The sequence below is a fragment of the Protopterus annectens genome, chromosome 12.part0 (genome assembly GCF_019279795.1).
Source record: "Protopterus annectens isolate FY-2018-M chromosome 12.part0, PAN1.0, whole genome shotgun sequence".
Lineage (NCBI taxonomy): Eukaryota > Metazoa > Chordata > Ceratodontiformes > Protopteridae > Protopterus > Protopterus annectens.
In genome coordinates this window covers 1046154387-1046167462 of record NC_056746.1, presented here as the reverse complement: position 1 = coordinate 1046167462, position 13076 = coordinate 1046154387, and the positions used below count along the sequence as shown (strand labels likewise).

Below are 13076 nucleotides of genomic sequence, written 5' to 3'. Positions count from 1 at the left end.
ACTTAGACAGGACTAAACAACTCAGGAAATCTGATCAATTGTTTCTGTCATATGCAGAAGGTAGATTGGGCCTTCCAGTCACTAAAGTATCTCTTTCTAGATGGCTCACGTCTACAATTACTTTCATGTATGAGATCAGACATCAAAAATTACCCTCAAGACCTAGAGCTCATTCAACTAGGGCATTAGCTACTTCCATAGCCTTTCAGGACAGGTTGCCAATAGATTCAATTTGTGCAGCAGCCACCTGGGCTTCTCCTCATACGTTCATTTCACATTACAAATTGGACATGGTTTCCAGAAGCCATGCCAATTTTGGTTCCACTGTTCTCAAGAGTCTGTTCCGATAGGCCACCCAGGATAAGGTGCTAGGGACGCGGTCCCATCCAGCAAGAATGAAGGCGAGATTGACAACTTAACATTAAGAAGTTATGTACCTACCATAACGTTCCATGTTAGTTGTCTTCTTCTCGCCTTCTTTCTTGCGTCCCTCCCTCCTTCCCCCAAGCCTGGACAGACCGACCGGAATTCTTTTGTGTTTCTTCTTCTGAAATTTGTTACTCCATTATTTGGAGAATAGTATTGCTTGGTATAGCTATCAAACGAGATCTGAGTAGTTACCGCCTAGCATTGTGGGATATAGGGGAGCCTCGAGCCGGTGGAATTAGCTCTCGAGCTTTAGTATTGGCCGAGTCGGAGCCGAGGATCGGCTCCGAACCCATCCAGCAAGAAAGAAGGCGAGAAGAAGACAACTAACATGGAACGTTATGGTAGGCACATATCTTCTTATTTTCATTTTAGCCCACTCACTCGCTATAAATTCTGAAAATAAATTCCTTAATACCTCTCAAATAATTTCCCCTTTTTTAACAGGTGGGTAGGGAGGCTCCAGCGTCTCATTTTTAATTTGTTACACTGCATATTTTTTCTTGTTGTTATTGGTGTCCGATCTGAAATAGTTACTGGATGCTTGCCAAAGTCTTCAGTTAAATACACACGTTCCTGTGAAATAAAAAATCTGTCTAGTCTAGCCTAGTTACTGTACCTTGGGGAATAATATGTAAATTCTGTTTGACTTCCTACCACTGAATTCATGTCTTTCATACCAAATATTTTCATAAATCTACCCTCTTTTATTACATTTTTCCTTCAAGGTCACCCAGATGCATCCTCACTATTGCTAATCATGTTCTAGTCCCCACCTATAAGCAATATTCCCTGCTGAAAGCTGATGATTTCTCCCCAAAATTTCTTAAGCTTTATAATATCATTTTAGGTTGAAAATAAATGCATGCCTGCTACCTTGCCACTAGCCTCACAAAAGACATTTTTTTGATCACAAATAAGGCTTAAATATGTTTTATTAAGAAAGACTGGAAGAAGAGTAACAACTGGGTCATTAACTGTTACTGCAATTTTTTTGTGGATTTATAGCTAGTTAGTTATTTGTTACCAGTTCTGCATTACTTGGAAGTCTTACAATATCTTACTTATTGTTTGTGAAGAACTGAGGGCATTGCTTATCAGTATTTCATCTGTATACAGAATACAGTTGAGTTATGAAAGTTCCCAGGATAAGTTATTTATATAAAATGAGAATAATAATGGGTCCAGCACTGAGCCTTGAAGAACCCCTTTTGTAAGGTAGCTAATATCTATGTGATTGTTGTGACCTGCCACTGTGAATGATAGGTGGAGCGGATCATTACTGATCCACTGAATTCTGTCATATGCAGAGCCTGAACTGAAGACAAGAGTGAGTGATCCACTGTTTTGAATGCCCTTTTGAGGTTGACAAAGATAGTTCCTGTTAGTAAGCTTGGTCAAAGTTTGCTATTATTTAGTTTGTAAGTACTTTGGCCGAAAACCTTGATTGTCATAGGTACTTATGAGGCTTTTCATCTGTGAGGATCTTAAGAAGCTTAGCCTTACATTCCCTTGATACTTTTTAAACTTTATATTTTGCATACAAATAACCAAGAGGTGGGCAGAACAAACATATGCCGGGACATTTATACATTTCCCCTATCCATAAGGAACAGAGGTGCTAAACTGGGAGGGGGGGGTTAAATTTATGGTTACCCATTAATTTTACAAATTACATTTGAATAGAATAAGAAAAGTACTTTGTTTTATGTGGAGTGGGAGACAGTTCCATAGAAGCAGTAATCTCTGTGATACAAAAAAACATGATCTGATGTCCTCATTTTCATTCATTCCTCAACGAATAGGTCTCTGATCCGACCTCAGATCTGACTCTGCCGCTTTTCTCTAGATTCTTGGATCCAACTCTCAAGCTCCTCCCTTTACTCATAATGCCCTCAACTATTGCATTACCTCAGAATTTGTTTGCCGCTCTTAATGATTTGGTTGGGATTGCCTTCTCTCGAGCTCAGAGAAATTATTTCTTACACGTTTGTGAGTAATAGCTTTAGACTCTAATCTTTACTTCTATATAACTTTCCAATAACCCTTCCTCTCTCTGCCCACTTATTGTTAATATTTTAATACCTTTCTTTACTCATTATTTGAGTATTCATTTTCCAGTGGTGGTATAATCTTCTCTCCCCTTTACCTTACTCATTAAATTATTCTATTTAAAAAAGTTCCTTTTTTCCCTGCTTTTCTTCTTTCTAAAAACAATCTTTTATATATAGGAATTTTCTTGACAGTTTACTACTATGGCTGAAAAGCCTGCTGATGTTAAGAAGTGCACTTTCTGTGAGCATGATACCCAGTTCTAATGCCCTCAGGGAGTGCATTTATTGTTTAGGCCCCACTCATCAAGACTCTTCCTGTGTCATTTGTTCTGGGTTCAATACCAGAGGCATTAGTGACAGGCACAATAAATTAGTACTAAAGTGCCTTCTTCCTGTTTCTTCAGCTTCGGCTTCACAGGCTCAAACCCTCTCAAAAAACTCAAAGCCTACTGAGCACAGGGAGCATAGGAAGGAAGCGCTTTCCTGCTTGGTCTCCCAAAACTGCTGCAATATCTGAGCCGCCAGCAAAACGTCTGAAGCACTTGAATCCGATATCTATGGAGGCCTCGTTTCTCTCTGGAGCCAGTTTCTCCAAGACTCAGATCTCCCTTTTCGCAGGAGACCCCAAGAAAACTGTCTCAACCTCCATCCACTTCTTCTATCAGGTCTTTCCGAAGCAGTTGTTAATAGGATGATAAATTTATTGGGAAGGATTAAGCCTGAAATGTATTCTGACAATTTGATTATGGTCACAGTTGATATCTGTGACCTTTTTTCTGTAATTCCACATAAAATCGGGGTTGAGTGGTCTATGATTATCTTTGTTTTAACACTAGTATGGACCACAATACTATCTTAACACTCCATAGTTGTATGGAACTAGTTCTTGACAATTACGTTTGAAGGCCAGATTTTTAGACAGACTCAAGGTGTAGCTATGGGTGTTTGTTGTGACCCGGTGTTTGCCAACATTGTCCTTTCCCATTGGGAAGATTTGTATATATTAGACTCAGAATTTAAAGATATGTGGGCACTGTATGGTCGGTATTTAGACGATTTGGTTCTCTTTTGGACAAGTAGTGATGAAGATTTGGATAGATTTTTTGCATACATTAATAGCACTACTCATTTTTTTGAAATTTACCATGGTTAAAGATGTTTACCAGCTATATTACCATTAAGAAGGACTATGACAGGAAGATTTTTACATCCCATTTATACAGGAAGCCTACATATTCCAACTCTTTGTTACATTTTCAGAGTTGACACCCATTTCAACAGAAGAAGTCCCTTGTCAAAGGGCAATATGTTAGACTTGCAAGGATGATTTCTGAGGAAACAGATTTTTTGACTGAATGGAAAATACTACAGGACATGTTGGAAAAAAGGGGTTACCCTGCTGTTTTTGTAAATAGTATTTTTAGTGAAGTTTTGGAAAAAAGACAGCAAGGTATTTGCAAAGTTCTTCTCTTTTCTGGTCTCCCTGAAAAGGTAGAGTATGAGTGCTGTAATGTTAGTAGATTTGGCAGGGCACTGATTCTTACCTACACCTTGATTTTTTTGACATAAAACAGATCATTAAAAAATGATGGTGTATTTTTAATTTTGACAATGAAGTTTCCTGTAAGGTGGGCACACAGCCCCTTATTGTGTACAAGAGAGACATGTCTTTAAAGGGATTGTCTGAGAAAAAGAAAATAGATATTCTGGGCACAACTGGTAACACAAAATGTGGTAGATGTGGGCAGTGTGTTTATATTATGGCGGGACCAAAACTAGTAGGGAGAGGTTTTGGCACTATTTTGGCAAAGGAAAAATATTATTGTTTTTCAAAAGGTGTGGTGTATATCGCAGTCTGTGACACCTATGATAGTTTCTATATAGGAAAGACTTTTAGAGCTTTCAAACAAAGAATCTATTAGAGCTTTCAAACAAAGAATCTACCAACACCTTTATGACATAAGACAGCATAACGAGGGCAATGCCCTCTACAAACATATTAAGAAGTTTCCCACACATTCTTTTAAATTTGGGGCTATTGACCATGTGGATCTGGGCCCTAGAGGTAGACCTTCAGAGTTATACCTGGAGTTATTGGAACTCAAATGGCAGATTAGAACAAATGCATGTATTTTACCTGGGCTTAATGACAGATTGTCTCTTGGCTCCTTGCTAAGATTAAAATCAATGTATTTTATTTAATAATGTATATGTGATTATATGAAAATGTGATTACTTTTCTATGAATTGATGGTCTATTTATTCATACAATATTTTTTGAGATATTGTATATACTGACTTTTATGTAGAGGATATGTCTTTATAAATGAACAGGTTTAGAGGAAATGATGTCAAGCTGTGTGTAACTTTTTCAAACTATGACATGCTGAATGTGGCTTTAAAATGGTAATGTTACTGAGTACTTTGTTATTCTGAAGACGTCTTTTGATGAAAGCACGCTCAATACATTTTATTATTTTTTTATGTGGTGTGTGGTTCTGGAACTGCCTTTCTGTGCTATTATTCTAGATGATAAATTTATCATAGCACAGATCCAGATGGAGTTTTACTGTCTCTGTCTCCCATTGGATTTGTAAGCCTTAAGCCTTCTTCCAATACCATCATCTCTCCTTCTCTGATCTGACATACTGTTTCGGAGTCCACGAATCCGAGAGCTCCTAGAGTCGAAGCATCAGATCTGAAGATGCCTTCTTATTCTACTCTGACTGTCTCCCTGACCCATTTGGTCCAAAATCCCCTTGAGCAGGATGAGTCTTGGAGTCAAAGTATCAGAGTTGGATCAGGGAGGTGACCTTGTCCATGTCGGCAGAGGAAGAGAAGGCTTGTTCCTTGCAACTGGCCACTCAACCTATGATCTGTATCTGTGAGGCTAATCTCTCATGCAGCTTAAAGTTCCTCATGGGCTGCAAGTGCAGGCATAGCCATGAGGAGACATGCCTGGATGCGATTGTGTGATCTTGTGGAGCCCTTTAAAGCTTCATTTATCAGTGCTTCCTTTGATGGGTCTTCCCTGTGTGGGTCTACTTTTAAAGACACACTTTCCTGCAGTGAGCAAGCTGAAAAGACCTTGTCTGCTATGGGAATCTGTTTTTCTACCCTGCAGAGACCTTTTTCCAGGAATCAACACGGTTGTAAGAAGATGTGGTTCCGGAAGTCCCAAGGACCTTTTCAAGACTCATGTGGGGAATTTTCTTCCAGAGGCAACGGGGGAAATAACAATGTATGAAACCATCCATGCAGCAGAGAGGGTCCGCAAAACCAAGGGTTCCAAGACTACTCTGATAGACCCTTCCAGCGCTCCTGAAAGGTTGCCTGACCGTTCTTCTCTGGAGGCCGTCAGGGGGCACTTATTTTTGCACCCAGATGCCTGGACAGCCATTACAAGAGATTCTTGGGTGCAAAAGATCATATCCAAAGGATATTTCATTCCCTTTTTACACATTCCCAAACAAAAAAGAAATAGTCTCCTCGATATTCCACCCAATCCGCAGGAGTTAGCAGCTCTAGAGGTTCAAATGCTGCTAGACAAAATAGTTATCTAAGAGGTCCTACCAGACCAAAGAAGATCCAGAATTTACTCAAGGTTCTTTTTATTGCCAAAGAAAATGGGACCTGATACCTATTTTGGATTTCAGTTATCTAAATCAGTTTGTAAAGAGCTCCAAAGCTCCTGATGGTCACAGTTCAGTCCATTCTGTCTCTTCTGCAGAAGGATGACTGGATGTGCTCCATAGATCTTCAAGCCATGTACTATCACATCAAAATGAACAGGCGACTTTGTTTGGGAGCAAGTCATTACCAGTTCAGAGCCCTGCCCTTTTGTCTCACCACAGCCCCCAGGGTGTTCACCAAATGCATGGCAGTGATAGCAGCTCATGTCAGACTGCTCAGATTCAGAGTGTTTCATCATCTGGACGACTGGCTTCTCACTGCACCAACCAGGCATTTCCTACAAAAAGCCAGAGATTACTTTCTCCAGTTGTCTCAACTCCTAGGGATCGCAGTCAGTCTTCACAAGTCCCATCTTCAACCATTTAAAATCTTGGAGTTTATAGGGGCTTACCCAGATACAGTCCATCATCTCGCTCTTTTACTACAAAGCAGGATTCTTACCTTGAGATAGTATGTCAGACAAATTCTCTCTCACCCCTCTCCAGCAAAAATAGTTCTTCAAGTCTTAGGTTCAATGGCTGCAGCAGTTACCTTAATACCTACTGTTCATCTTCACATGGAGATTCTCCAATGGACTCTAGCAGTACAATGGTCCATTCTTTGTCAGCCTTTGAAACATTCTATAAAACTGTCTCAAGTCTGCAGAGACTCCCTACTCTGGTGGATTCACTCGATGAAGTTTGTCAGGAACGTCCCTTTAGCCTTCCTCCCCCAAAGGGCACGTTGACCACAGATGCCTCCCAGTTGAGATAGGGGGGCATTTCCTGGGATGGACTGTCCAAGGCATGTGGTCCCCAGAAGAGACCAAATTGCATATAAATCTCTTATAGATGAGAGCAGCCCTCTTAGCATTGCAGGCATTTCAGAACTCTCTTCCTCTACAGACAATTGCTATCCAAACAGACAATATTTCAGTGGTATGGTACATCAACAAACATGGGGGAACCAGATCTTACCCCCTTTGCTGAGAAGCAGTGAGAGTCTGGCAGAGGGCAGTCTCCTCCAACCACCTTTTGTAGCAATGCATATACCGGGGAAATCCATCATTCTAGCCGATAAGGTTTGGTTCCTCTTCCTATGGTCTCATCTACTATGTCCTCCTTCAAAACTGGACCCCATTTCAGATCTAGTATCACATCCATCAGGGACTCATTTGGACATTACAGGCCTCAGATTGACTGCATGGTTTCTCCAATTCCAGTGATGGCTAGACAGTCCAGCTTTCCTCTCCTGCTCGCCAGATCTAATTTTCATTCCAGAAACCTTCTATGAGGCTAATTTATTGAGTAAATGGAAGACATTTTCATTTTGGACACAAAAGAGAGAGATGGATCCTTTCACCACTCCAATCCCTACAGTTGATTTTCTTCCTTCAATTTTTCAAAGTGGTGCTATTTTTTCTACAATCAAAGTTCAGCTAGCAGCTATCTCTAACTACCACATAGGAGATAATGCTTCCCCCTCTAGTTTCATCCAAGTTATGCAAAGCATTCCTTAAAGGCTCCTTTGTGCTTAGACCTCCAATAAAAGATCTTTCTCCACCTTGGGACCTTACTATAGTATTACAGAGCTTGGTCCATCCTCCCTTTAAGCCCTCAGCTAAGTCGATCTCAAATGTCTTTCTTGGAAAGTAGCCTTTCTTGTGGCCATTACTTCTGCAAGGTGAATTTCTGAACTCCAAGAACTCTCTTCAAAACGGCCTTATTTGATTTTCCATAAAGATAAAGTTACCTTATGTACTAATCCCTCCTTTCTACCCAAAATTGCCTCTGAAACAAACATCAACCAAGTTATCAGTTTGCCAGTCTTCTTTCTAAATTTTGACAACAAAGGAGACTACATGCTTTACCTTTTAGATGTACATATGTAGATTCATTTTGTCTTCATAGGATGAAGGAATTTAGATAAACTGACCAACCTTTTATTTCCTTTACCAGTAACAAATTGGGAAAACCAGTATCCAAAGATGTTCTTCATGTTTCACTGTTGCAGTCATCACACTTGGGTTATCTGCCTGCAGGTAGCTCTCAATCAGCCTGAATACCAGAGACTTAGTATTTTTGCATCAGTTGCCGTCGCTCCAGGACTGACGTCAGGTCGTCAGGCAGCCATCGCCATTACATCAGTCTTTCTTGCTGAGGAGCCTGAAGCAGAAGCAGTTTGCAAGTGCTGGTCAGCTACTACCTGAGTTTTCATTTACGAATTGAATCATCCTGAAGTCTTCTAAAGCTAAGTACCCCATTGGGGATCCTTTTTTCTTGCTTTAACCGATATCAGAAAAAGTTAATAATTGTCTTGCCTGTGGAAAGCAAATACCACACCGAGATTTTCATTCTTACTGCGTCACCTGTCTAGGCCCAGTCCACGACGTACCTCGCTGTCGGTTTTGTGCCTTGTTCAACCCCCGAACCATTCATTGTCAGGCTGTTGTTGTCGCTAAATACTTTCATTCTCGATCTCCGTATTCCGAAATGACTTCGGTAAGCCATCCGACTACTGATATTCCGAAAAAACGCAAGGATAAAGACAGAGACAGAACGCACAGGTTCAAAGCTGCCAACAATGCTTCCGTTAAGCTAGTCGCCAGTTCGCCAGTACTCAGTGAGGCGCTTTCGCAGCCCTTGATGCCTGCTTCAGTGAATTCACAGGCCTCTACCGAGATTCTTCTTCGACTATGGATGTCTCTACCTTGGATGGGTCTGGAGCCACTGAGCAGGCACTGGCTTCTGAGGAAGTTCTTCGCACTACCGATGTTCGACACAAACCGACTACTTCAGTTCTGTCTAAAACTACCGAGTTTCTAAGGCCAAGAGTATGCGCTACGCCTAGAAAACCGACGCCCAATACGCATGCAGCTCCCTTGCCACAAAATAAAATTCTAAGAATGGCAGAAGACCTTATTATGCTGATTAGGGGAAGTCAGCCTTCCCCTGCTAAGAGAAAAAGAGACCAGTCCCTAGCAGCTTCAACAGAACAAGAGTGCGCGACTATGAGGTTTCTGATTATGAAGACATGCCCTTATCTGCTTATGAGGATTCTGATGCAGAGGAATCCATCTCCTCTGCCTCTCCTCCAGAGGATTTTTATTTTGGTGAAACCTTAAATACTTTAAGAGAGCATTTCCACTGGGAATGCCAAGATTATCCTCAGTCCAAAAAGAGACTCAGAGAATTTCTAGACTTGCCACAACACAGGCCTTTAGCAATACCACCAGTCCTGGAAGTTGTTGATGATGTCTTCATGGAATCCAGCTTACTCCTGATACAGGTACTACAGAGTACCTGATTCTCACAAATTTATTTTCAAAAATCCTACTGCTGACCCAGAGATCATTTTCCAGGGGCCTAAGGGTATCAAGGCAACAACAGCTAAGAATCCCATCCCTTCGGACAGGGATTTCAGAGCTTTGGACAGATGGGGTAAGAAAGTACATACCTCTGCAGCTCTTGCCATTAGGGCTATGAATTGTCAGTTTCACATGCTGAAGTACCAACAACATATTATGGAACTGGTTAAGAAAAAAATAGCTACCTTTACAGACTGTGCAGAAAATAAAGAATTGCAAGAGCTTATGCATTCTGCAAACCAAGTCAAAAAGCATACATTGCAGTGTGGCTTTGATGCCCTCGAAGCATCTTGCAGGGCAGCAGTCACTGGTTCTGTACTGAGAAGGCATGCTTGGCTTAAGGAGCAGACCTTGCCAGATCAGGTCAAATCCAAGTTTCTAGATGCTCCTTTGAATAAGGACACTCTATTTGGCACCAAAACAGAAGAGGTTCTTAAAAAGGTGGAAGAAAAAACTAAATCTATGCAGACAGTCAAATAATTCCTGCAAGTACAGCCTCCTAGATTCAGTAGGCATTATCCCTCAAAACATTGGCCCTTTCCAGCTCCCTCAAGGCCATTTCAAACTATACCCAGGGGAAACAGACCACCCAGACTACAGTCTCAGGATATGCAGAGATCTAAGCACTGGAGTTCCTCCACCTCTAAAGCAGGGAGTGCTAAACCACCCCCTTTCAGAAAGAATTCCCAATGACTGCTCAACTCCATTCCCCTCCTCTGCCCAACTGTGTGTGCCCCTAGGGGGGAAAACTTGCCCTTCATGCAAAAAACTGTATTCCCATCACCAAAGACCGATGGGTCCTCAACATTGTATACCAGGGGTACAAATGTTACTTCCACTCACTGCCAACCCCAAAAGGGTACCCAGACCTCCCTCTAAACCAGTGGGCAGAGGCTCAAAACCAAGTCCAATCCCTGCTCTCTATAAGGGCAATTCAACCTGTTCCTGCAGAACAGATAGGTCAAGGGTTCTATTCCAGATTTTTCCTGGTACCCAGAAAAGAGGGTGATTGGTGCCCAATTCTGGATCTTTCCATTCTCGACACCTTCCTGGTTGTACCAAAATTCAAAATGCTCACTCTGCAGCAGCTTCTACCTGTGCTAGCCAAGGATGCCTGGTTAGTCACCCTAGATTTAAAAGAATCCTATTTGCACATCCCTATAAGGGAGTCATGCAGAACATATCTATGCTTCAGGGCAGGATCTATGCATTATCGGTGCTCTGCACTTCCCTTTGGCTTATCCACAGCTCCCAGAGTATTTACAAAATGCCTAGTCCCAGCCATTGTTTACTGCAGACAGAGAAATATTCAAATTTACCCATACTTGGACGACTGCTTGATTCAGGCAGACAGTCAGGAAATGCTGTTGCAGTACCTGACATTTGTAAAAAAACCTTCTAATCTCCCTGGGGTATACCATCAACGAAAAGAAATTAAAACTAGTCCCCAGTCAAAAGATTGTATTCCTGGGTGCAAGCTTGGACACAGCATCCCAGATGGCATTCCTCACTCCAGAAAAACAAGCCTATCTGACAGGCTATTTTATTCAAATGACCACCAGAACTCAGCTATCTGCAAGGAAAATCCTGCAGTCCCTCCTACTAATTTCATATGCCAGACTGCATATGAGGAACCTTCATTGATACTTAAAAAGTCTTTGGTGCCAACATTCTCAGGACCTGGAAACTGTCATTCCCATAATACACTGTCTAAGGACAGAGTTCCTTTGGTGGGCAGCAGCATGCAACCTCAACAAGGGACTGCCCTTTTCCCAACCCTACGCCGCCCAGACCCTAACCACAGATGCATCAGACTATGCCTGGGGGGCACACATGGACGGCAAGTGCATTCAGGGCCACTGGAGCCCAAATCAAATGCATCTGCACATCAGCCAGAAAGAGATGCTAGCTGTGCAGCACACTCTGATAGCTTTCAGATCCCTTCTCTCTCCAGGATACCTGCTAATAAAAACAGACAACACCACAGTTATGTGGTACATCAAAAAGCAGGGGGGACCCACTCTGCAGGATAGACATGGCCCTGTGGAACATGGCCTTGGACATGCAGGTCCATCTGCAAGCTCAATTCCTGCCAGGCAGACAAAACTCACTGGCAGACTATTTAAGCAGAAATCTCCTAGACCCACACGAGTGGCATCTAGAGCCCAGAACCTTCACCTTCTGATTCAGAATTGGGGGACCCCAGAGGTGGATCTCTTTGCCTCACCCTACAATCACCAGCTCAGCAGATTCTGCACCAGGACACCTCACAGCAGGGCCTGGAAAGTTGATGCCCTATTCATCCAGTGGGTAAATCTCTCAATCTATGCCTTTCCCCCTCTGCCTCTCCTTTCAAGAGTATTGCTCAAGATAAGACAGGACAGACCAAGTACAATTCTGATTGCCCCAGACTGGCCACACCAACACTGGTACCCACTCCTGCGAAGCTTGTCACCGGTGCCACCCTGGCACCTACACCAGAAACCAACCCTGCTCTCTCAGCAGGGGGGACAGATCTTGCATCCGCAACTGCAAACCCTAAATCTTGCAGCCTCACTTATTCCTTGAATTCTACCCCAGTAACTAGCCTAAGCAAGCAGGTGCTGGACATCATCCTTGAAGCCAGAAGACCCAGTACATGGAAATCCTATGCTGATAAGTGGAAAAGATACTGCTCCTGGATTGAATCTAAAGGCCCTCCCTGCCTCTAATCCTGGATTATTTAGCAGATCTACTCTACAGAGGCCTATCCTTCTCCTCCATTAAGATCCATGCCTCTGCCATTTCAGCTCATTACAGCACCTCTCTTCTCTCACTCTCTTATCAAACAGTTCCTGAGAAGGGCAAACGACTTAAGGCCACCAAGGAGAGCACCAACCCTTGCTTGGGACCTTAACTTTGTACTGGAAAAGCTCACGCTATCCCCTTTTGAGCCTGCAGCATCAGCAGAGCTAAAATTCCTCTCTTGGAAACCAGCCTTGCTTCTGGCCATCACTTTAGCTGGAAGAGTGTGTGAGCTACAAGCACTTATAGTTGTGGAACCCTTCATTATTTTCTATGCGGACAGTTTCCCCTCAGGACTAACCCTTCCTTTATGCCTAAAGTGGTGTCCAGTGTGGCTCTCAATCAATCCATCCATTTGCCTACCTTCTTCCCTAATCCTCAAAATAAAGGGGAAAGGATCCTGCACTCCTTGGACGTGCACAGACAGCTCAGATTCTACCTTGCTAGGACTAAGCCCTTCAGAAAATCTGACCAGTTACTAGTCAGCTTTGCAACAGGGGCAGAGGGCAAGGCCACTTCAAAGCAAACAGTTTCCAAATGGATAGCACATTGCATCCATTTCTGCTACAAGCACCATGGGAAACCAACCCCTCAGGGGGTCAGAACACATTCCACTAGGGCAACATCTACCTCTACAGCATTCCTCATGGGAGACTCTACCAGGAACATCCTGGAAGCTGCTACCTGGAGTTGTGTTCACACCTTCACCAAGTATTACCACCCATCTATCTTTTCCAAATCCAGAGCAGGTTTTGCAACAGCAGTCCTGCAAG

At 42.6% G+C, this 13076-nt stretch overlaps 1 protein-coding gene across 1 annotated transcript in view; it reads left to right on the top strand.

Moving 5' to 3' along the window:
* The window catches only part of SPO11 (SPO11 initiator of meiotic double stranded breaks), a 1671983-nt gene that overhangs the window by 484811 nt on the left and 1174096 nt on the right, over window positions 1–13076 (top strand). The window lies entirely within an intron of this gene.